General features: G+C 40.2%; 1 long non-coding RNA gene across 1 annotated transcript in view; it reads left to right on the top strand.

The window, feature by feature from the left end:
- Positions 1–13,128, top strand: part of LOC103884628 — a 228,334-nt gene extending 215,206 nt beyond the window's left edge. Inside the window, exon 8 of the long non-coding RNA XR_002522210.2 lies at positions 12,420–13,128. This is a non-coding gene — a long non-coding RNA (uncharacterized LOC103884628). The remainder of the gene's footprint in view (positions 1–12,419) is intronic.
- The last annotated feature ends 11,989 nt before the right edge of the window (positions 13,129–25,117 follow it).

Raw genomic sequence — 25,117 nt, 5'->3', positions numbered from 1 at the left:
TTGTTACATGTTTGTTTTTCTATATAAACTATAATATTAGCTTATCTAACTTCATGAAGAAGCTTGTTGGTATTTTCATTGAGATTGTCCTAAATATATAAATTAATTTAGGGAGAGCTGACATATTTATAATGTTGAGTTGCATTGTCCAAGAACAGAAGATGTCTTTCCATTTGTTCAAGTCTACCTGTCTATTCTTGATACTTCATGTCTTTCAAAAATGCTTCTTGTCTATTCTTGACTCTTTACTTTTCCATATGCATTAGAATTAACTTGGCAAGTTCTGTTAAAAACTTGTTGATTGAAATTGCATTAAATGTATAGATTAACTTGATGATAACTAAGATCTTTATGATTTTAAACTTTCTAATTAATGAATAAATATATATCTTCATTTATTTCACTTTTCTTTTAGTCTTACAATATATTTTTATAATTTTCCTTCATAGAGTCGTGTATATCTATTGTTAGATTATTCCTAGGTCCTTATTTGCATTTGTTTTTTGTTGTTGCTGTTGTAAATGGAATCTATTTTAAAATTGCATTTTCCTAATTGTTTGTGGCTGATGTGTAAGAATGTTATTTATATATGCATGTTGATATTTTAATCCATCAGCATTGCTGAACTCACATCATCTACGAATAATTACAGTCCTGTTTCTTTCTTCCCAATCCTTTACTCGTTTTATGCCTTGTCTTATTGTACTGTTTAATATCCTCTACAACAAAATTAACCAGAGGTGATTATAATGGGTATTCATCCTTTGCTCAGAACTTAAACAAGAGTATTTCTGAATTTCATCATGGAGTATAATATTTGCTGTACAGTTTTGGTTGATAACCTTTATTAGTTTAAGAAAGTTCCCTTCTTTTTTTGTTAGCTATCAGTTTAATCATGAAAAGGTTATTGAAGTCTACAAAATATTTGTTCTGCATGTATTGAAGTGTGTATATATTTCTCTCTTTATATAAAATTGTGTTTTTAAATAATTAACAATATAATTGTGTTATTAATAATTTTAAATATATTAATAAATATTAATGTAATTAAATACAATGCTAGAATCCATTTACTAATATTTTATTTAAAGTTTTTTGTCTTTGCTTGGGAATGTGATTGACCTTTTAATTTTGTCTGTTTATTAGAATCAAGGTATATCTGCCTCATGAAAGGTATGTGTTTGTTTTTCCTTTCTATTCTCTGAAAGATTTTTGGATTATCTATTCCTTTAGCATATGGTAGAACAATCCTAAAAAACTTTTGGGCTGGTGTTTTTAATGGGTAGATTTTAATTACTGATTCAGTTTCTTCGGTTGTTCAATAGTTTATTCAGATTTTCTGTTTCTTTTTTGAGTTAGTTTTGCTTCTACATTTGTTTTGAAGAAATTGCCTGTTTTACGTATTTTCTAATTAATTTATAATATAGTTGTTCAAAGCGTTATTTCATGAATGTTAAATATTCACCATATTTGTAACTATGTCTTCTTTTGTTCACAGCACCTTTTTTTTTTTTTTTTTGTCTGAGTCCCACTCTGTCGCCCATGCTGGAGAGCAGTGGTGTGATCTCGGCTCACTGCAAACTCCACCTCCTGGGTTCAGGTGATTCTCTTGCCTCAGCCTCCTGAGTAGCTGTTCACAGAGCCTTTTATTCTTACTCTTCATTAAAAATCTTGCTAAAAGTTTGTCAATTTTCCACAAAACAAATTTAGGATTGTGACACTTTCTATTGTTTCATTGTCTTTAGTTTATTAATTTTCAGTCATATCTTTATCATTTTCTTCCCTCTATTCAACTTGCCTATCGTAGATAGGTTTTTTTTCCTTCTAATTTCTTGGGTTGTATGTTTGGTTCATTAATTTTCAACTCATTTATGTCAAATGCATGTATTTAAGATGATGAATTTTCCTTTAACTGTAATGATAGCTGCACCTCACACATTTTTACAAATAGTTTTAGTTATAACTCAGTACTAAATATTTTTTAATGTCTGTTATCATTTATTTCCTGTTTGATTAATGATTTACCTAAAAGCATTTTCAAAAACTTATTGCCGTAAATGTATTCAGTCTTTTTATTTGGCTAATAGCTTGAAACAAAGTTGAATAAGATCTTGCCTAGAGAAAAAGCATGTTTTTAAATCCCCAAATTTATGGAGTTCTTTTTGCTTTTTAAAAGATTATTGATTTATAACTTAATAGCATTATGGTTGATGACTTGGTATATATGATATCAGTTCTTTGCTATATGTTGAGATGTGCTTTGTGGCCTAAAATGTGGTCAGTTTCTGCAAATGTACAATGTGCACTTAAACAGAACATACATTCTTTTTTTGTTAGGTACGGAAATCCATATATGTCAATTTATATAAGTGGTTCCAATCCTTTAATGCCATAACATATATAGAAAATTCTAATATTTGTACAGCACAGTAGCATAAGTTGGAGTTTATTTGAAAATGTCTTGCAGGGCTTACTAAAATATTTATTGTACTTTTAAAAATGTTATATAATTATAAGGAAAAATAAGTATTAGATAAGATATTGTTAAATTTTTATAAGCCTAAATAAAACATTTTCAGAATTTTACTTGAGAACATAACTATTTTAATCAGATTTTATGTTTGAAGTAGCTATAGATCATTCCTGATTAAGATGTTTTAATAATGACCTTTTCTAATCTCTTCAAATTCATGGTGTTGAAAACCCAATGAAAATATTTGTCCAGATAAATTACCAAAATAATTTTACAATGTTTTAAAAACAATTCAAACTGTTGATATTATATAGGAAGCATCTAAAGCTCTTCCTTAATTTCACTAAGAAAATGTAATTTGAAATTTCTTGTGATAGGGCATGGTAGCTCTGTAACGTGCCCACTTGGCTAGTTGGACTGTGTCTCCCAGAAGCCCTTTCCCTATGTATTTTCAGTCAGGATGGGCTTCAGCAGGCATTTTTGCATGAGATTTGGAGGGTAGAAGTGAAGCAGAAGCCATTCTGTTTTGTATGCTGGGAAGGTTGGAGCAGGGGTGTTTTAAGGCTCACATGTGTTGCTTTATCTTTCGGCTCATCTCATTTGCTTAGGGTAGCATCTGGACCTGGAACTGCTGCACCTTCCCCTGAATCTTCCTTTGCCTTCTCCAATTCCTGAGCCAAGTGTGTGTTTATGTGTTTAGCTCTGGGACAAAGGGCATTAGCATCTCCTGCAGGACACTCACTTCATCAAGGCTGGAGACAGCAAGAACTGACACTGGTTGCAGGCCATCCTTGTAGGTTACATCTTGACCTTAATCTCTCCTATTTATATGCACCTTGCTTGCTCTTGGGTTTCAAATCCAGCACTAGACACAAAAATAATAGCTTATTGGTGGCAGAGGCCGGGGAGGCTTTGGAGGGCGAGGCGGCTTCCGAGGAGGCAGAGGAGGAGGAGGTGACCACAAGCCACAAGGAAAGAAGACGAAGTTTGAATAGCTTCTGTCCCTCTGCTTTCCCTTTTCCATTTGAAAGAAAGGACTCTGGGGTTTTTACTGTTACCTGATCAATGACAGAGCCTTCTGAGGACATTCCAAGACAGTGTACAGTCCTGTGGTCTCCGTGGGAATCCGTCTAGTTAACATTTCAAGGGCAATACCTTGTTGGTTTTGACTGGATATTCATATAAACTTTTTAAAGAGTTGAGTGATAGAGCTAACCCTTATCTGTAAGTTTTGAATTTATATTGTTTCATCCCATGTACAAAACCATTTTTCCTACAAAAAAAAAAAATAATAATAATAGCTTAATAGAAACTGTTCAACCACGGCAAAGTGCGGTGGCTCACACCTGTAATCTCAGCGCTTTTGAAGGCCGAGGTAGGTGGATATTGACTGAGGTGGTCAAGAGTTCGAGACCAGCCTGGCTAACATGGCGAAACCCTGTCTCTTTACTAAAAATACAAAAAATTAGCTGGGCCTGGTGGTGGGCGCCTATAGTCCCAGCTACTCAGGAGGCTGAGGCAAGATAATCGCTTAAACCTCGGAGGCAGAGGTTGCAGTGATCAGAGATTGCACCATTGCACTCTATTTAGCCTGGGGAACAAGGGCAAAACTCCGTCTCAAAAAAAAAAAAAAGAAAAAAAAAAAAGAGAGAGACTATTTAATCAGCTTCCATAGTTGCATAAGGTAAAATCCTTGTCTGTCTATCTATCTATCTATCTATCTATCTATCTATCTATCTATCTATCATCTATTAATCATCTATCTTTTTCTCTATCTAGCTGTCTATTTGGATGTCTGGCCATTTTATCCCCAAAAAGTTCTTCTTCTCTGTCTGAACCCTGACTTATACGTAGGACAAATAAATTTCAAATCCAAATAAAATTTCACATACCAGGTATTTTAAAATTCTACTGAAATTCTACTATTAGAACAGTTACCTCTAGCTTGCAGGCCATTCAAGTGCATATTAGTCACAAACAGACAAAAGCATCAATGGTGGATTAAAGACAACTGCAAATTCTTTGATATTTCTCCCATTTAGAGGTGGGATCTACTTTCCCTTTTCTTGAATCTAGGCTGGCCTGTGACTGCTTTGGCCAATTGAATAGGGAAGAGTGATGCTGTGCTGTTTCCAGGCCTGTTCTTTAAAAGGACTTGGAAGCTTCTGCCTTGGCCTCTTGGTACCTGAGTTGCTGTATAAGAATCTGACTACCGCCGGGCGCGGTGGCTCAAGCCTGTAATCCCAGCACTTTGGGAGGCCGAGACGGGCGGATCACGAGGTCAGGAGATCGAGACCATCCTGGCTAACTCGGTGAAACCCCGTCTCTACTAAAAAATACAAAAAAACTAGTCGGGCGAGGTGGCGGGCGCCTGTAGTCCCAGCTACTCGGCAGGCTGAGGCAGGAGAATGGCGCAAACCCGGGAGGCGGAGCTTGCAGTGAGCCGAGAGCCAGCCACTGCACTCCAGCCTGGGCGGCAGAGCGAGACTCCGTCTCAAAAAAAAAAAAAAAAAAAAAAGAATCTGACTACCTTGCTGGAGAGACCTTGTGGAGAAGACTTGACCTTATATGCAGAGGTAGAGGAGCCCTGGTTAGTCCAGCCATCTAGCCATGCTGTCAAAATAGCAGGTATGTGAGAACAGCTGTCTTGATTCCTCCAGCCCAGCCCAGCCACCAACTGAATAATACCAAGTATATGTACCTCAAATGGAGCAAAAGAACTGCTCAGCTAAGTCCTGCCCAATGTCCTGACTCAGAAGATAATGAGAGATAATGAAATCATTGTTGTTTTAAGCCACTGTGTTTTGAGGTAGTTTATTACACAGCAATGGATAACAGAACATTATTTAATATATACATACGTAAAGACAGGTATTTGGGACCAATGCCTGGATTAGCACTTACCAGGAGTCCCCTTTCCGCATCTCTCCACCCCATGCTGCAGTTTGGGTTGTATTCCTTGCTCAGTCACCTGGAGCATCCATTCCCCTGGAGCTCCACGAACCCTTTGGACTCAGAGAGCAGGGATTTGCCCTGCAGTCCCTGCTGAAGTACATGTCCAGGAAGTAGAGCACCTTGGCCATGCACAGTGCATCTGGCAGAGCAGTGAGTTCTCCATTTTGCTCATTGCACTCAAGATCTCCAGGGACTGTGGGGTCCCCTATCAGACCTTGCTCTGCTCCATCCTCTCTACAAGGAGCCTTGGATAAGGCTTCTAACATCCTGGAGGCTCCAGGCAGCCAGGCCCTGCCAGACTGCCCTGAGGGCCAAAGGGATTAATATCTCACAGCACATCTGTAAGTGATTCTTGGCATTCCAGGGAGTCTGGCACAACTGTGAGCAGCTCTGAATTAAATCAAGCTTCTTAATTTGTGCAGCTCATTTTTTTTTTTTTTTTTTTTTTTGTATTTTTGAGACGGAGTCTCGGTGCCCAGGCTGGAGGGCAGTGGCATGATCTTGGCTCACTGCAAGCTCCGCCTCCTGGGTTCACCCCATTCTCCTGCCTCAGTCTCCCGAGTAGCTGGAACTACAGGCGCCCGCCACCACGCCTGGCTCATTTTTTGTATTTTTAGTAGAGATGGGGTTTCACTGTGGTCTCAATTGCCTGACCTCGTGATCCGCCTGTCTCGGCCTCCCAAAGTGCTGGGATTACAGGCATGAGCCACTGCGCCCAGCCAGCTCAAATTTTTAAAATTCTTACTAATTTTTTATTTGCTAGATCACCCCCTTTCTGTCTTGTCTTTTATTATCTATTTAATCCTATCCTTTTTTTGAAATCCTAACTTAGTCATTATTGTTGTGCTAATCAGCTGCCTTTGCTTTCAGATCCATTTCCTGCCCTTGTCTTACTCTACTCTGTATTACAGCCAACCACATTTCCAGGCTCCCTTGTCCTCTGCTATCTAGGTGAGTTTTGTCAGTGGAAGACATTGGTGGAAGGTTGGATGCTTCTTCTAGCATCTCTGGTGGTGTCTGTGTCTCCTCCATGATTTCAGCTCCCACTGGGTGTCACTCACTTCGTGGTTTTAGTGCTTGCCCAATGGCCTGGCTTCTGAGCCCTGCTTCTGCAGCCCAGGGAGAGTAGCAGCAGCCTGCTGTTTCAGTGTCTGGGTTGTCACTCTATTCCTGTTTGACTTATCTGTGCTTCCATGACCCATGTAAGTCATTAAATTCCCTCTGTCAGAAAGACTTAGGTTCCTGTTTCATGACTGGATGCTGACTGATAATGTTATTATTATTGTAACTATTATCGTTGTTATTGTTTCTATTATTTTATACTGTCAATGTCTGTTTAAATTTACCCATGTGTTTTCAAATTACTTTGATCACCTTGCATTTTGCATTCCACTTCTTTGCTTTTGGTTAAAGTTTTCTTCTTTTTGCAACATATCCTTAGTATTTATTTCTGTAAGGGTGTGTGTTTTAGATAACTTACAGATTCAAAATTTTAAAATATGAGTTTTTGTCATTTACTTAAGATCTGTATGCAAGAAGGAATGAAAAAGATGAACAGGTAGAGGCAAGGACTACCTACCACAACTCAGGTCGATATTAATTTTATGATTTAATTAATTCCATAAATTCTCTTTTCTATATGAATACAAGGTTCCTCCCTCCGTGTACTCACACATCTACCTCTTCTAGAAGTTGCCTTGGTATCCACAAAGAAGTTGAAGTGGTCCAGTACTCATAAGCCAACAAACTTCAAAGGAGAGTCAAATGTCCATTTTCAAAACAAGAGTATTGAAGAGTTGAAATAAACACACAAAAAGAGATTCAAATGTACATCTTAAAAGGAAGAGGAGATACTTTGAAGAAGCAGGGGAATGTGACGTTGAAAGTCTCTGAAGAGGTTATGATAGTAGTTTAAGGGAGTAGAACATTAAAACATTTTTGTCTGTTCAATCTTAATTTTTAAAAATGATAGCATAGAGTTTGGCCAATTATGGAGGGGCAGATTTCGTCATTGTCAATGAGCAGTAAGCTTCCTTGGTTTTTTATTTGGGAAGTGTATTTATTTTACTTTCACTTTTGAATGAGATTTAGCTGATGCAATGGACTGAATTGTGTTCCTCCAGAATTTGTATGTTGAAGCTCTAATGGCAAATGTTACAGTATTTGGAGACAGGGCCTTTAAAGAGGTAATTAAGGTTAACTAAGGTCATAAGGATAGAGACTAACCCAATGTCACTGTCCTTATAAGAAGAGAAACCTGGCTGGCACCGTGGCTCACGTCTGTAATCCCAGCGCTTTGGGAGGCCGAGGCGGGCGGATCACGAGGTCAGGAGATCGAGAACGTACTGGCTAGCACAGTGAAACCCCGTCTCTACTAAAAATACAAAAAATTGGACGGGCGTGCTGGTGGGCACCTGTAGTCCCAGCTGCTGGGGAGGCTGAGGCGGGAGAATGGCGTGGGCACGGGAGGCGGAGCTTGCAGTGAGCCAAGATCGCTCCACTGCACTCCAGTCTGGGCGACAGAGAGAGACTCCGTCTTAAAAAAAAAAAAAAGAGAACCCCGGGATGCGTTTGCACAGAGAAAAGGCCACAGGAAGATACTGCAAGAAGAGGGTGCTCTGCAAGTCAAGGAGAAACCAAACCTAACACTTTGATCTTTGACTTCTGGGCTCCATAACTGTGAAAAATAAGCTTCTGTTGTTTAAGCCACCTAGTTTGAGGTATTTTGTTATGGCAGCCCTAGAAAACTAAATACAGCTGGGTATAGAATTCTAGGTTGATGATTTTCCTTTTATAGTATTTTCATAGTATTTTGAGATGTGTGTCTTCGAAGTTCTGCAGTTGCATTATATTGTGGCTTGCTTTGGATTTGTTTCGTTTAAGCTTTATTTATCCTTCCTGGAATTCATTACAATTTTTGAACTTCACGATTCAAGTGTTTTAATCATGGATGAAAACATTTCAACCATTATCTCTTCAAGTATTGCCCCCGTCTTATTTTCCTCTATTTCGCATTCTTGGAATTAAATCTGTTGGTCCTCCTCATTGCGTCTTCCATGTCCCTTAAGCTTCCATATTTTCCAGATCTTTATATCTCTGTGCCTATTGAGTAATGTCCTAAAATCTGTTTTCCAGTTTATAAATTCTCTTGCTGTATCTACTCATTTAAGTTTTTAATTTCCTTGACATATACCTATGTGAATGGGTGGGTTTTTACTTAGACTACCTTTTCATGTAGAATATGTTGACTACCTTTTCATGTAGAACATAGCTTCTATGCAAGGTTCTCAATTCCAATTTCCTGCCCACTTGGGCCAAATGCTTACTTTATGTTTCTACATGAGCATGAAATCCCAAGCCCTTGGGTGAACAGAATCAATAATCACCGGTCCGGCACGGTGACTCACGCCTGTAATCTCAGCACTTTGGGAGGCTGAGACCAGCCTGGCCAACATGGTGAAATCTTGTCTCTACTAAAAATCCAAAAAAAATAAAAAGTAAATAAATAAAATTAGCCCAGAGTGGTGGCATGCGCCTGTAATCCCAACTACTTGCGAGGCTGAGGCAAGAGAATCGCTTGAACCCAGCAGGTGGAGGTTGCAGTGAGCTGAGATCGCCCCACTGCACTCCAACCTGGGTGACAAAGCGAGACTCCATCTCAAAAAAATAACAATAAATAATAATAATTACCCCTCCACCTCCACAGCACAGCTACGTCATGAACTGACACCTTGAAACTTTGTTCTGTTTTCAATTATCTCTTGGTTTCTGATGCCTGGGCATTTCTTTTTCTTTCTTGAGAGCTTAAGCATGAATATAAAACATTTCAAATTTTATATTTTATCCAGTATTTCTAGTTTTTTAATAGTGAGATTTATCTTACTCTCTCATTTTATTAAAACAGAAAGTCTTGAGTAACATTTTAAAACTGAGAAAAAAAGTCTCATTATTAGTTTTAGAAAAAGCGAGACAATCTGTGTTGTTCTGGCACCAAGACAAAGTTCCAGAAGATTCTCTCTTGATCCTTAAACAGCATAGAAAAACCAGGTAAGTTGACTATGTTCATGTTTAGGCGTATGATGGCCAATGGATCCAAAACCTACCCTATATCTACATCTTGGTAGCCACATTAATCTGACATCTGACAGCAAGAGTAATGATTGGGTTCACTGGAAATCTTTGTGAAGTACAAGTGAAGTCCTTGTGAAGTCAGAGTGAGTGTCAGAACTTTGAGTTCTAGTCGTGGCTCTAGACTGATTCAAAAGGTCAGGGCCTAATCAATTTACTCGTTAACTTATAATCATAATTAATTAGATTTTATTAATATGAGAATAAAAGAATTGTTCAGCACCTACTAAGCCAAATCCTAGTGATATGGAGAAGCAGATAAAAGTTGCTGCTCTCAAAGAACACAGTTCAGTAATAGGAGACTGGCTTGGAATCATCTATCCTACAAGTGAAATTTTGATGGATTTTTGTTGAGGTGCAAAGGATGGAGCGGTCAGTTGAATCTTGCAGGGGGTACTATAATCAGAAAGTTCCAAGAGTAGTAAATGAGAATTCTGGAGGCCTAAGATCTTGCCATCAGATTTGTAGAAGGATATTTAAGGTGTGCAGGCTCCTCCATGAGTAGCCCCAATGCCTTGGGTAGAATGGATACAAAGGTACGGACTTTTTGCATCCTTCACAGGATATCAGGAGGCTTAGAGCAATATCTGCAAAATGTTGGCAATTGCTGAAATGCAGCCCTACAGCATCCATGGGGTCTTGCCCTTCTTCAACCATTCAGTAAATAGCACTCAGTAGAAATTCTGGCTGAGGATACTTGTTTTCAAAACAACAGCCCTGAGCCAACCTTCTTAAGTAGTTCCATATGCTTTTATGGAGAGTTTATGGATTGTGGCCTTTGGAATTCTTTTGTTTATCACTGGGAATTCAAGTCCTGAAAGCTGCTAACTAACCATGAGGTCCGCTGGTTATACAAGCTGTTGGACCTCTTAAGGACTTTGACATAAGGACCACTTTCTGTGAAATAAGAATTAGTGGTTTAAAAAGAGTGTACTTAACAGTATCATGTAAGTATCAGATTCTGTATGTCATTACTAGCCAGGGTTTTTTTTTAAAAACTGGACTGTGCTGCCTTGTGTGTACATTTAAATGAGGCCCTTAAAGGGAAATCTGAGCAATGTCTTCAAACAAAGACTTATAATCAGAGGGGTCTTTTTTTTTTTTTTTAAATGAATAACTATCTTCAGCAGACCTAAAATCAGGATGGAAAGGTGGGTACTTCCTCACCTGGGCCCCAAAGCAGGGCCCTTCAAAATACTGAAGGTCCAGCATTCCCCGGGCAATTCTTCCTCCATCTCTGTCCTCCCCCCCGCCGTCAATGCCCAGCTTGCAGTGATATTCTTTTACCCTTTACTAATCTAATGCCAAACACATGTAGGTTCTATCCTGTTTCCAGGAAAGAGGTTTCCATGAATTGCCTCATCAGCCTTACTAATAGCTACAGTATATGGAGGACTTTGTGCCCAGCACTCGATTCCTTTTATACTTGATGTCTTTTCATCCTTTCTTCACAATAGCCCCATGAGGTGGGTGCTATAATTATTTCTCATTTTACAGATAAGGAAACCAAAGCTCAGAAAGTCTGAGCAATTTGCTTAAAGTTACTTAACAGCTATATTAGCCTACTACTTATAATTCGACTACCTGTGTCCAAGGCTACATAAATTCAGGTCGCCCGACTCAAAGCTCTTAGTCAACATGGTAGCCTCCTTCTCACTCTCTCATAGGAAAAATCTATATGTTTCTTATGAGATCTAGCTTGATCTCTAAGTCTCCATTCCAGCTTGGAAGAACTATGGTTCTTCTGCAATGTCAGTTGTGTTGCTGTTCATGCTGTTTTCATGTAAAACAACGTAAGAAAGAGGCTGATAATCTCCCTCCATGAAACAGTTCTTCACACATTTAAAATCATCCATGGCTGATCATAAATGCTTCTCCAGAGAGTGAACGGTCATGGCTGGTGCGGAAGGGTAACACTCTGCAAAGGCGGATGTGAGACCTGGCAGCTCTGCCTGTGTACATATAGCTTAGGGCTGACAAGTGAGTCAGCAGAAGTGAGCAGACAATACTGCATTGAGTTTTAACATGATGAGTCAGCCTTGCTATCTGGCCAGCTTCAGTGCAACCCCCTGAAGTTTTAACAGAATATTAATTGCCTTTTCACTTCCCGTTCCACACAGCTGGGTGGGATTGCTACCAGCCACACTGTTGAGAAGTTACACATTTTAGCCCAGCCTAGAAAGGTTTCCTGTGGTGGGTGAAATGACAACATGCACAAAGGTCAAACTCCAGATGTGGGAATCTGACCTTTCCTCCTCTTGGGGAAAACATTGCCTCATTATAATCTCAAAAGATTTTTGTACAGGTTTAAGGCTAGAGTCTACTGAAAGATCCAAACTCCTCTAACATAGAGGATGCCAGCCTGTTTCATGTAAATTTATCCAAGACTTTGAGACCACCTACAAAATTCCTGAGCCAAGGGACCAGAGGATGTAGGTGAATGTTTAGGCATTTCTGAAGCAGGGAGCTAGACCTAGAAGTTGCTGCTTGCTCCTAGAAGTTGGAAGGCATTTCAAGATAAGGAATGAGTTGTTTCTGGATTGATGCCTTCACTGGCTAGAAATGCCAGTGGGTGGTGGAAAGAGTACATGGCAGGATGATAAGGAGTTTCACATTAAGTCATTCATTTATTCATCTGTGTATTCATTTTATAAAAATTCATATCAGATTTGCAAAATTCACTCACAATACACTCAGAGATGATAAAAAATGTAACTTAATTCTTTTTATTAACTGGTGGAATATTTCTCTCAAATTTCCACCACTGGACCCCAGAGTGGGAATTAAATTTTAGCCCAATCTCGTAAACTTAGTTCCAATGTAATTATTCAGGTTGAGCTAAAAGTTTCTTTTCATCTTTCAGGTTTCCTCTCCATGCCTCTACTCCTATGCAATTTGACCTCTGAGTATGCAGCTGGTGATAGATGGAAACCCTTGTTCATAAACTTTGTGGCACTGTTGGCAGGAATGAGGGGACTTCTGGATCCTCACTGGTCACTGTGGCAGAGTGGCTGGTGTTGTCTGCTCCGTAGACAGGAACCCACTGAAGAATCTGACATTTTTTGATATGCTGGCATTCATTGTTACAACCCGTCACCATCCCAGCCATCAATCCAGGCCATGGGGTCCATGTCCATGGTGGGAAGGAGGAGGAGGAAGCTGGCTTTGTTCTGACCTTGGGCTTCTGCTGCTCCACCAGTACTTTCTGTGGGGGAAATAGGTAAGGAAATGGCTGTTCAGAGGAGAAGATGTATCAGTAAACTTTTGCTACAGTGATGCTGCAAAACAAACCATCAGTGACTTTCAGTGGCACATAGCAATAAACATTTATTTAGCTCAGTGATTGACAATCTTTTTTTTTGAAAAGGGCCAAATAGTGAATATTTTAGATGTTTCAGGCCATACAGTCTCTGAACTCTGGCCTTGTAGCACAATAGTAGCCTTAGATGCTATGCAAATGGAGGAGCATGACTGTGTTCCAATAAAACTTTATTTATGGACACTAAAATTGGAATTTCATGGAATTTTTATATGTTAAGAAATATTACTCTTTGATTTTTTTCAACCACGAAGTTGAATGGTCTGTGAGTGTTTTTTCACAAGTCATACAAAAACAGATGGTGGGCCAGACTTGGCCCATGGTCATAGTTGGCTGAACCTTGATTTAGCTCATGAATCTGTTCTGGGTTGGGCTCGGCTGCTCTGCGCTGCACTCATCTGCAGTCAGCTGTGAGTTGGCTAGGCAGCTCTGCTGGTGGTGCCAGGGCTCATTCACATGTATGGAGATTGTTTGCCATTGGCTGATCCACAGTAGCCTTGGCTGGGATGGCTGTGGCACGTCGGCTCTGCCGTGTGAGTAGCCAGCAGGTCAGCTTGAGGATGCTCTCTTAGTGGTGGAGACACGTGAGTCTAAGTGGAAATGTGCAAGCACTTTCAGAATTGCCTGAATTATGTTTGCCAACATCCCACGAGACAAAATCGGTCACCAGACTAAAGTCACAGTTGGGTGATTTGGGGCAGAATGCCCCTCCCAGAGTGAGAGGGCACTGCCAAGGTACATGGCAAAAGTGATGGATGTTCTGGAGCCATTAAGACACTCAACCCACCAAACGACCTAAATTGGGGATAATTTTTGTTTGTTTGTTTGTTTGAGATAGGGTTTTACTCTGTCACCCAGGATGGAGTGCAGTGGTATGAACATGACTCACTGCAGCCTCAACCTCCCAGGTTCAAGTGATCCTCCTGCTTCAGCCTCCCAAAGTGCTGGGATTATCAGCATGAGCCACCACACCCAGCCAGTTATTTTATATTTTACTTTTTGTTTTCTTAGAGATAAGGTCTTTACTCTGTCACTTGGACAGGAGTGTAGCAGCACCATATTAGCTCACTGCAGCCTCAAAATTCAGCACTCAAGTGATCCTCCTGCCTCACCCTCCTCAGTAGCTGGGACTACAGGTATGTGCTACCACACCAGCTCAGTTTTTAAGTGTTTTGTAGAGTTGGGGGTCTCACTGTTTGCCCAGGCTGATCTCAAATTCCTGGGCTCCAGTGATCCTCCCACCTCAACCTCCCACAGTGCTAGGATTACAGATGTTAGCCACCTTGCCCAGCCGAAAATTTAAAAAATATTCTACTTGTGATTCTTTCTCATGGTGTGATGCTAGACTGGCTGCGGTATGATTGTGAAACATGTAAGTGGGGAACACAGACATGGTGAAACAAATAAGTGTGATCAGAGAGAGGGAGGTGTGTGTGCAAAGGCACAGAGGCAAGAAAGAGCTCTTTGGTGAGACAGTGCTAGGTGGAGTGAGTATAATGATTGGAGAGGAGAGTAGGGAAAAGCGGGCAGACCTCAGAGTGGATCTGATAAAACTCAGTAATATTTTGGATGCAGTGGGCTAGGTAGTGTCCAAAGAAGCAGCCATTTGAGAGTGAGCAAAAATGATCCTGGTTTAAACACCTTAGCAGTAGTGGCCCTGTGGTGGAGATGTGCAAGGCACTGGGCTGTCCGCCTCCTTTGTCTGTACGGTGAAGGAAGGGGTGAGGAAGAGCACTCAGAGTGCACAGATGGATTCTCAATTCAGGGTGAAACAGGATTTTAGATCCAGTTTCCTGTTATAGTGGTTTTAGAGCAAAGAATCAGGGACTCTGCTATTTTCTGGTATAAAATGAGAGCAGCCATATACTTCCTATGCCCTTGAATCAAGATCAGACAATTCCAGGGAAGAGCTAAGCTTTAACCTTTGACCTCTAGGGTAAAGTTTTTCTTTCTCCCTCCCTCTTTTCCTCCTTCCTCTCTTCCTCTCCACCTCCTCTTTTTTGTTTACGTTTTGAGCTGAGTAAGAGGGGAAAATGGGGCCTGATATACTACAAACTCCAACTAGAGTCCTTGGCATCATGGAAAATTCCTCGACTTGTTTTACAAAGGTTGGCTGCACCCTGAGATTCCATTGTTTCAAAGTGGAGTCATGTATATGACATAGGTTTTGCATTAGGACTCTGGGGGATTTTGCTTATGAAACAAAATGTGCAATCTGCTTAGTTTCCCAGTGGCAAAGCAGACAACTAGATCTATTTGTTACAGAACTTTACGCTTCGGTTTTCCCTCATAATTACAGGTGTGCCTTTGAAGCTCACTGCAGCAAATTCAATGAGACCTTACAGTTTAAAATGAAAATAAAATATTTTTAGAATGAAGCATCATAGGTTTAAGAATAGAATATTTTAAAAACGCAAAAAACAAGAAGTTCAATGTGTGTATTACCTAACTGTTAATGGGTTTCCCTTTTCCTTATCTCCTAAGTCCTGCTGTCCAAGATCCCTTGATTCTTTGCCTAGAATCAATGATGTCATTCAAAGGGAATGTTTGGAGGCACTGTCCTAGCTCACCCCCAGCATTTCAGATGTCATTAGCATCACTAGGAAAACAGACTTGAAACCAGGTTCAAGAAGAATAATGATCTGCATTTTGTTTTTATAGTTTGCTGTCTTCCCCTCTAGATTATCTAGTTTAAAAAGGAACTTTCATCATCCTTGAACTTCTATGTTGATCAGACATTTTGTCCCTATTATTTCCTCTTTCTTCACATTACATCAATGAGAGAGTCGAGAATAGGTGTGAAAGAAGTCAGGTTATGAGCTAACAGGATACTGGGGAGTGATACATTAACTCTAGAGGCGGTCAATTCTGTGGAAGATGCTATTGATGCTGAGTGCGTCTGCCTAGGTGGTCTCATCCAGAGCTTTCCATGCCACAAATATGCTGCTGACTCCTCAGTTGCTATTTCTTTTTATGCCTTAGATCTGTATATTCCAACCATTGCCTGACATCATGAGACTGCATGTCTAACAGTCAACCTCAAACTCTTTGTGGCTAAAAGAGGTTCTGTACTCACCTGACCCCATCTCTACCCTCCGCAGATTAGTAAATAGCACCACCATCCACTCAGCTACTTGCTGGAAATCCTTGGAGTCACCTGCATCCCTTCATCCCTTCATTTCATACCTCACCTGCAATCCATCAGCAGGTCCTGCAGCTGCACACGGTATCCCAAGCTGATGACTTCTCAGCACCTTCTGGCTGCAGCCCTGCCGAGGCATGTAGCATCATTCTCACTGGCCTCTCTGCTTCCCCCATAGCCAATCTTTGGACCACAGCTGGACACATTTTTTTCAATGAGTGAAGATCAACCTACTCCCCTGCTTCAGCTCCTTTTATGTTTTCTTTTTCTCACTTAGAATGTAAGCTTCTTACCCAAGGCTACAAGGACACACAACTCAATCTTCCTCCCGTTCCCCGCTAAGCCTCTATCTCTACTAACACTCACTGTTCCTTGACCTTCCAAATGTACCCTGTCTCAGGGATTTTGCTCTTGCTGCTTGAAATGTTCTTTGAGAAGGTCCCTGCCTTTTTTCTCAGTATTCAGGTGCCAGCTCAAATATCAGATCCTCAGAGAGTCCTTCTCAGATTATCCTAGCAGGAGCAATAATATTGTCCCTCCTCCACTCTCTGTTTCTTGTTTGTTTTGTTTTGTTTTTTGGTTTTGGTTTTGTTTTTGAGATGGAGTCTCTCTCTGTCACCCAGACTGGACTGCAGTGGGGTGATCTTGGCTCACCGCAACCTCTGCCTCCAGGATTCAAGTGATTCTCCTGCCTCAGCCTCCTGAGTAGCTGGGATTACAGGTGCACACCACTGCTCCTGGCTAATTTTTGTATTTTTAGTAGAGACAGGGTTTCACCATGTTGGCCAGGCTGGTCTCAAACTCCTGACCTCAGGTGATCTGCCCACCTCGGCCTCCCAATGTGCTGGGATTATGGGTGTGAGCCACCGCACCTGGCGTCTGTCTGTTTTAATGATTATTTTCTTCTTCACGCTAAAAATTCTTCAAAATACCTGCATGTTTATTGTCTGTCTTCCCTACTGGAATGTAAACTTCTTGCAGACATGGATTTTTGTCCTGTTCATTGTGGTGTGCCTCGCAGCTAGACAGTGCTTAGTACAACACAGGTACTCAATAAATGTTTGCTGAATTAATGAAAAAACACTAATAAGGTAGGATTTACCTTGATGATCTGGTTTTTTAAAAGCCTGCAATAAGTGTTGAATTCCACCAGGTTCAGCTACCCTTCTTCCATTTCTAGCTCATGAGGCCCAGGCCCATGTTGCCGAGCCCTGGTTCCTTCTGGTCTGTACTCTCATCATCTCCTCTGGGTCAGCACTACCTCCACCAAATACTTGTCCAGCCCCTATTATATGACAGGCATTGTTCTGAGCCTCAGGAGACAGAACTGAATAAAATGCACACAAGCATCTGCTTTCACAGAGCTTATATTCTATGTTTCGGCCCAATGCTACCTTTGTGCCACACAAACATGATAGAATCAGCTCCTCATCAGGGTGGCCTTGATGGGAATTGGTTCAGACAGTTTACCAGTTTCTCCTATTTGTCAAAAATGTAAGGAATTCCTCAACTGGATTGCTAGGTTGTCCCATAAAAGAAAAGTGAATCAGAGACTGGCCTAAGATAATGCCAGGATGGCCTTAAGAATGGAGTACAAATAGCAAAGAAATGGAATCAACCTAGGTGCCCATCAACAGTGAATTAGATAAAGAAAATGTGGTATATATACGTGTCATAGAATACTGTACAGCCATAAAAAAGAATGAAATCATGTTCTTTGCAGCTACATGGATGGAACTGGAAGCCATTATTCTAAGCCAATTAGTGCAAGAATAGAAAACCAAATAACGTGTTCTCATTTATACGAGGAAGCTAGACATTGAATACATATAGACATAAAGATGGGAACAGTAGACACTGGAGACTGCTAGATGAGGCGGGAGGGAAGAGGACATGGGCTGAAAAGTATTGTGTTGGGTACTATGCTGACTACATGGATGATGGCTCATTTGTACCCTAAACCTCAGCATCATGCAATATACCCATGTAATATACCCCTTAATCTATAATAAAAGTTGAAAATTTTTTTAAAAAAGAAAGAATGGGGCACAAGCAGGAGAACAACAAGGTCTGCTTGGCACCCACTCAGGGCCTCGCCCTGCTAGCAGCTGAGTCAGTCCTGTTTAAGAGTTATGGGTGGACCTAATGCAGTGACCCAGGCATAGGCATTCCAGCATCTACTTCCTGACTGGAGAAGGAGGGCCTTGGCTGGCCCAGGCTGGTTAAAGCTGGCTGTCCTGGGTTTGTCTTGGCTGTCTGTGGGCAAAGCTACATTTTAAACTGGAAATAATGGTAAATTCACTAGTAACACTGTTAGAGACAATTTTTAATTCGAAAACTCCTGGGCAGTCCAACTAAATTAAATTATGAGGATAAAGTTTCCATCTCAAAGAACAACTAATTGTTAGGTTGGCTTCCAACTTAAAAAAAAAAAAGAAAAAAAAAGTACATTCACTATATTTAGTATAACTTCATTGTCTGAAAGAGTCAACTTTTTCCTACAAAACAAGACATTCACTTGACAATATCCTTTGAGACCACCAGTCTAGGGAACCTGAGTGATAGAGTGGCAGAGTCCTCGGAAGTCACCCCCTTTTCACCTGCACAGGCTGACTGTTCCATGGGCCCTACCCCATGACCACCCCCTCCTTGTAACTTCACTGTCTGGCAAGTTAAGTGTGATCCTAAGGGCTGAGGGAAGTTCTGGAATTTAGGGTGAATGAGAAGTGTATTCCCAGATGAGCTGCTCCTTGTAAGTGATCAAGCTTCCTAATATTTTAAGTATTTGCCAGGCACGGTGGCTCAAGCCTGTAATCCCAACATTTTGGGAGGCCAAGATGGGAGGATCACTTGAGGTCAGGAGTTCGAGACCAGCCTGGCCAACATAGTAAAACCCCATCTCTACTGAAAATACAAAAAATTAGCGGGGTGTGGTGGCACATGCCTGTAATTCCAGCTACTCAGGAGATTGAGGCAGGAGAATCACTTGAACTGGAGGCAAAGGTCAGCCGAGCTTGCCACACTGCACTCCAGCCTGGGTGACACAGTGAGACTTTGTCTAAAAAAAAAAAAAAAAAAAAAAATTAAGTATTTGTCATCTCCCTTGAGACAGAGCAGATTAATAATGGAAAAGGGATTTTTTTCTCTCTACTTCCTGCAGCTACGGTCAGAGCCCTTCCTCTGTATTTGCCATGTCACAGCCACTTGCACATAGAAGCCCCAGTTGTCCTGAATACCACTGTGCCCTTCTCAACCTTAGGTTTGAGATACTGGTGTCTACTGTAGGCTTTTTCACCTTTACTTTGGTAGGTTACCTCTGAATAGTCCATTATAAATATAACAAAAGGAACACTACCTGTGGTGGCTCTAGTTTTAGAAGGAGGGCAGATTCATGGCTTACACTTGGAGATGCTAGATTTCCTTAAGTTGGTTGTGCTTTTTAGTAATTGCTGAAATGTCTCACATGGAGGCTAAATTCAGTCACTATATTACTGAGTGCCTAAAAATTTGGCTTTATGCCTTATTTTTAAATCATAGCAATGTATAATTTTGGTTACATCATATCCATGTAAAAGTCTCCTTTTCCCTTTGTAGATGTCTTTTAAGGCCTCTTTCAGTTCTAAACATTTGGAGTTTCCAAATAGTTTGCATTTGGGGTTTGTTTGGACTATCTTCAATCTGTGGAAATCCTGAGGAACAAGAATGGCTTGTTTCTTTGTTTACCTTTAAGGTGATTTGCCTCCTGGGTGCCTGTTCGCCTCCTGAGGAAGGAAAATTGGGTTATCTCTATGTTATTTAAGGCTGCTCACCTTGAGGGTACTCCCTTAAATAGGTCATTATTCCACATCCGTCATCTGTACTAGAACAAAAGTAAATTCTCACACTGACTTCAGAGTAGGGGTTTGCTCAACTGCTTCTTATCAAAGTTTCTAAGAACTGAGTTTTTTCAGTTATTTCTTGAGTTTACACATTCCAGTTTTATTTAATCAAAGGAACTGTGTGGGAAAACAGCAGTGCAGAAAATATTCATTCACAGCAGTGATAGTGCAATTGAGTAATAGCAGCAGCTGCCCTGAGCACATGGCGGTGAGACAACAATTAAAATTTCAACACACTTTGTGAAAGACTTTTCTATACAGCTCAGCTTTCAAAGTCATGAGGGAATGTATACGGTGCTTATGTGTAAACTCCTACTTGGAGTCCTGTTGGTGGTTTAATGATGAAAAATATCTTTTCTTTGACTAATTCAAATATATTGATCCTGTATGTATTTTGATAGCTGCTAAAACTCCTAGGGTTGTTCTCAAGGTAGACCTTCAGAATATAAATGCAAAGATTCTGAAAATTTCATGTGCATAAGAGACAACCAGTAAATTTGTTAAAAAGGCAGATTTGGATCAATTGTTGATAGACTTTTAGGTAGTACCAGGTTTTGGGCTATTTTGTGTCTTTTTGGTGAACATATGTGTTTCTGTTGGGCATCTAGGAGTAGAATTTCTGCATTTAAGGTAGCCATATATTCAGCACTGGTAAATACTGCCAAAAGTGTTCCAAGATTATTTTATCAACTTATAGTCCCACTGCACTGTTAGTGTTTAAGAGTTTCTGTGGATCCACATTCTCACCAACACTTGGTGTCTTCTGTTTTTATTTTAGCCATTCTATTGGTTATACAGAGGTACAGTCATGTGTCATCAAATGATGTTTTGGTCAACAATGAACCATGCAGACAATAGTGGTCCCATAAGATTATGATGTATTTTTACTGTATCTTTTCTATATTTAAGTATATTTATATACACAAATACTTTCCGTTGTGTTACAACTACCTACAATATTTAAGACAATAACGTGCTGTACAGGTTTGTAGCCTAGGAGCAATAGGCCATACCATATATCTAGGTGTGTAGGAGATTATACCATCTAGATTTGTGTAAATACACTCTGTGATGTTCACACAATGACAATATTGCCTAACGATGCATTTCTCAGAATATATCCCTATCGTTAAGTGATGCATGACTGTATTTCATTATAATTTAGATTTAAATTGAATGGATACATTTTGGTATAATCATACAATGGAATACCATTAAGCCAAAGAGAGTGACATACAACAATGTGGATGAGTCTCACAATCTGTGAAAAAAGTCAGACACAAAATAATGTAGACTGCACGAGTCCATTTATAGACAGTACCAAAAAATCCAGGTGAAAGTAATCTATGGCATTAGCAATTAAGGTACAGGTTTGCCTTGGGGAGAGTGAGTAGACTGTGCCTGGAGAGAGCAGAGGGGCTTCTGGGATATCAGTGATATTCTTGTTCTTGATCTGAGTGCTGGCTTTGCAGATGGGTTTAGTTGTGAAACTCCAGCAAGCTGTCCACTTTATGCTACGTGCACTTTTCAGTATGTATATTATTCTTTATTTAAAGAATTTTTTTAGAGTACAGATTTCTAGGCCTTTACTGTGAGATGTGGTCCTTTGATGGGACCTGGGACTTTACATGTTTGATAAGCACTCAGGTGATTGGGATGTAGGTGGCCTTAAAGTGCACTTTGAGAAACATTGGTAATTACATTCAGTGCAGAGATTTTAAAAGCATTCATCAGCTCTTCAAAATAATTTAATCAGCTGCTTTGTATACTGCAGCTATTTTCGGTCATTTCAGAGCTGGTTTCATTCATCCCACCCCCATCCCACTTTCACCTTCCGAGAGTGAATCAATCCTGGAAAATGAAAACCCCAAGTGAGCCCCACGTTGGAAAAATCCATGGCTTATACTCAATGAGGAAAGGACAATCAAGTGAGAAACAAATCCATTAGGTGGGGAAAAACCCCATCAAGTGTGGGAATCATAGAAACCCTTTCTGGGAGGAGAACTGATCTTTTCTGATGAAAGCTCATTTCATTTACTTAGCTATGAGTGACAGAGTGTGTCTGGGTCTGAGGCATTTGGTGGAGGCTCTGTAAAAACTAGGTTAAGGAATGAATCAAAATCTCTTCCAATTACATGAAGGAGGAAGCTAAGAATGCAAATAACTGTAAAACTATTGCTTGTTGTGACTAAAAGTCCTCCACATAGTAAGGCCTAAATCAGCTTTCATTTTATTGCTATGGGAAAGGACAGAGCTACCTGGCACAGTTATACAGGCAAGTTTTTAAGGGAACAAAAACAGTGAAAAAAAAATCACTCAATGCTTGTTTAGAGCTTGCTCTATCTGCCCAAGTGCTGAGAAAGAAAGTGTTCTCAAAAGTCAAGAGGGAAAGAGTTCTTACTCGATAAAAAACTGTTGGCTTTTAAAGGATCAGTTATTCTCCTTGAAGACACAATAGGTATGTACGTGATTTACCTATAGGCAGGCTAGTCTTGATTTCCCTGGTATGTCTACACCAATGATTAAAAAATCTAAAATAATTTTGTATTTGTTGGAAAATAGTCCCAGCCCAGGGCTCTTTGAGAGTCCCCCATTCATTGTCCACATTGCTTGACCCTCCTCTGGGATTCCTTGGAACTCCCGACAGTACAGCAACTAAAGGGTTAATGTCCAGCAATTGAGAGACCTCCAACCCTGTCCAGCCACAAGCTGTCTTAGAGGTCGTTGCTCTGTGGTGATACCTGTGAAGGGGAGAAGTGGCTTTTTTGGGTCAGCTGCGGAACCCTATTCATGTTCTTCTCTTACTCGACAGCTTTTCACTACCCTCCCCCAAGAGTGCCCCAATTCTACTTCTCTTGTAATTTCTCATTCTTTGGTAATTTCTCATTCAAAGCAATGAAAGATCACTAATTAAATGTAGATGTTTTGTCATTAGATTAACCTTCTAGTCTGTCACTCCTAAACATCCAAGGGCTTCCAGAGGCTCTCTGATTCATCGGCTCCTTCACTCTGTCATTCAGCAAACATCTCTGGAATGCCCGCTACATGCCATCACTGTGCTTACTGGTAAGACTCCATCCCCCTCAGCGTAAATGAGAGATCACAGTCTGGTGGGAATGACCAACCTGTAAATAGACAATTCTGGTGCAATCATGGAGCTACTGAAGAGTATAATGGGAACATAAAAGCTGGCAAAGGTAGATCATGGTGAGTCAGGGAAGACTTCCTGGAGGAAGTGGTTTGAGCCTAGCCTTTTTTCTTTCTTTTTTCCTTTTATAGATTTAGAGAGTACAAGTGCAGTTTTGTTACAGGGATATATTGTGTAGTGGTGAAGTCTGGGCTTTTAGTGTCCCCATCACCCAAAGAGTGAACAATGTACCCAACAGGTAAATTTTCAGCTTTCACCACCCCCCCTTTTTATCTCTCCTTTTTTGGAGCACCCATTGTCTGTTATTTCCCTCTCTGTGTTCATGTGTATCCATTGTTTAGCTCTCAATTATAAGTGAGAACATGTGGTATTTGATTTTCTGAGTTATTACACTTAGAATAATGGCCTCTAGCTCTATCCATGTTGCTGCAAAAGACATGATCTCATTCTTTTTTGTTTGTTTTTCTTTTCTTTAAAAAAATTTTTTTAAAATTATACTTTAAGTTCTGGGGTACATGTGCAGAACGTGCAGTTTTGTTACATAGGTATACACGTGCCATAGTGGTTTGCTGCACCCATCACCCGTCACCTACATTAGATATTTCTCCTAATGTGATCCCTCCCCTAGCCCCCCACCCCCGACAGGCCCTGGTGTGTGATGTTCCCCTCCCTGTGTCCATGTGTTCTCCTTGTTCAACTCCCACTTATGAGTGAGAACATGTCATGTTTGGTTTTCTGTTCTTGTGATAGTTTGCTGAGAATGATAGTTTCGAGCTTCATCCGTGTCCCTACAAAGGACATGAACTCATCCTTTTTTATGGCTGCAAAATATTCCACATTTTCTTTATCCAGTCTATCATTGATGGGCATTTGGGTTGGTTCCAAGTCTTTGCTATTGTGAATAGTGCCACAATAAACATATGTGTGCATGTGTCTATATAGTAGAATGATTTATAATCCTTTGGGTATATACCCAGTAATGGGATTGCTGGGTCAAATGATATTTCTAGTTTTAGATCCTTGATGAATCGCCACACTGTCTTCCACAATTGTTGAACTAATTTACATTCCCACCAGCAGTGTACAAGCGTTCCTATTTCTCCACATCCTCTCCGGCACCTGTTTCCTGACTTTTTAATGATCACCATTCTAACAGGTGTGAGATAGTGTCTTAGTGTGGTTTTGATTTGCATTTCTCTAATGACCAGTGATGATGAGCATTTTTTCATATGTTTCTTGGCTGCATAAATGTCTTCTTTTGAAAAATGTCTGTTCATATATTTTGTCCACTTTTTCATGGGGTTGTTTGTTTTTTTCTTGTAAATTTGTTTAAGTTCTTTGTAGATTCTGGATATTAGCCGTTTGTCAGTTGGGTAGATTGCAAAAATTTTCTCCCATTCTGTAGGTTGCCTGTTCACTCTGATGATAGTTTATTTTGCTGTGCAGAAGCTCTTTAGTTTAATTAGATCTCATTTATCAGTTTTGGTTTTTGTTGCCATTGCTTTTGGTGTTTTAGATATGAAGTCTTTGCCCATGCCTGTGTCCTGAATGGTATTGCTCAGGTTTTCTTCTAGCATTTTTATGGTTTGAGGTCTTACATTTAAGTCTTTAATCCATCTTGAGTTGGTTTTTGTATAAGGTGTAAGGAAGGGATCCAGTTTCAGTTTTCTGCATATGGCTAGCCAGTTATCCCCACACAATTTATTAAATAGGGAATCTTTCCCCCATTGCTTGTTTGTTTCAGGTTTGTCAAAAATCAGATGGTTTTAGATGTGTGGTGTTATTTCTGAGGCCTCTGTTCTGTTCCATTGGTCTATATATCTGTTTTGGTATCAGTACCATGCTGTTTTGGTTACTGTAGCCTTGTAGTATAGTTTGAAGTCAGGTAGCGTGATGCCTCCAGCTTTGTTCTTTTTGCTTAGGATTGTCTTGACTATGCAGGCTCTTTTTTGGTTCCATATGAAATTTAAAGTAGTTTTTTCTAGTTCTGTGAAGAAAGTTAGTGGTAGCTTGATGGGGATAGCATCAAATCTATAAATTACTTTGGGCATTATGGCCATTTTCACAAAATTAA

Source organism: Papio anubis, chromosome 3 (assembly GCF_008728515.1).
Source record: "Papio anubis isolate 15944 chromosome 3, Panubis1.0, whole genome shotgun sequence".
In the NCBI taxonomy this organism is placed as follows: Eukaryota; Metazoa; Chordata; class Mammalia; order Primates; family Cercopithecidae; genus Papio; species Papio anubis.
Note: the sequence above shows the minus strand (reverse complement) of the source record. Positions and strands in the feature narration are given on the sequence as shown.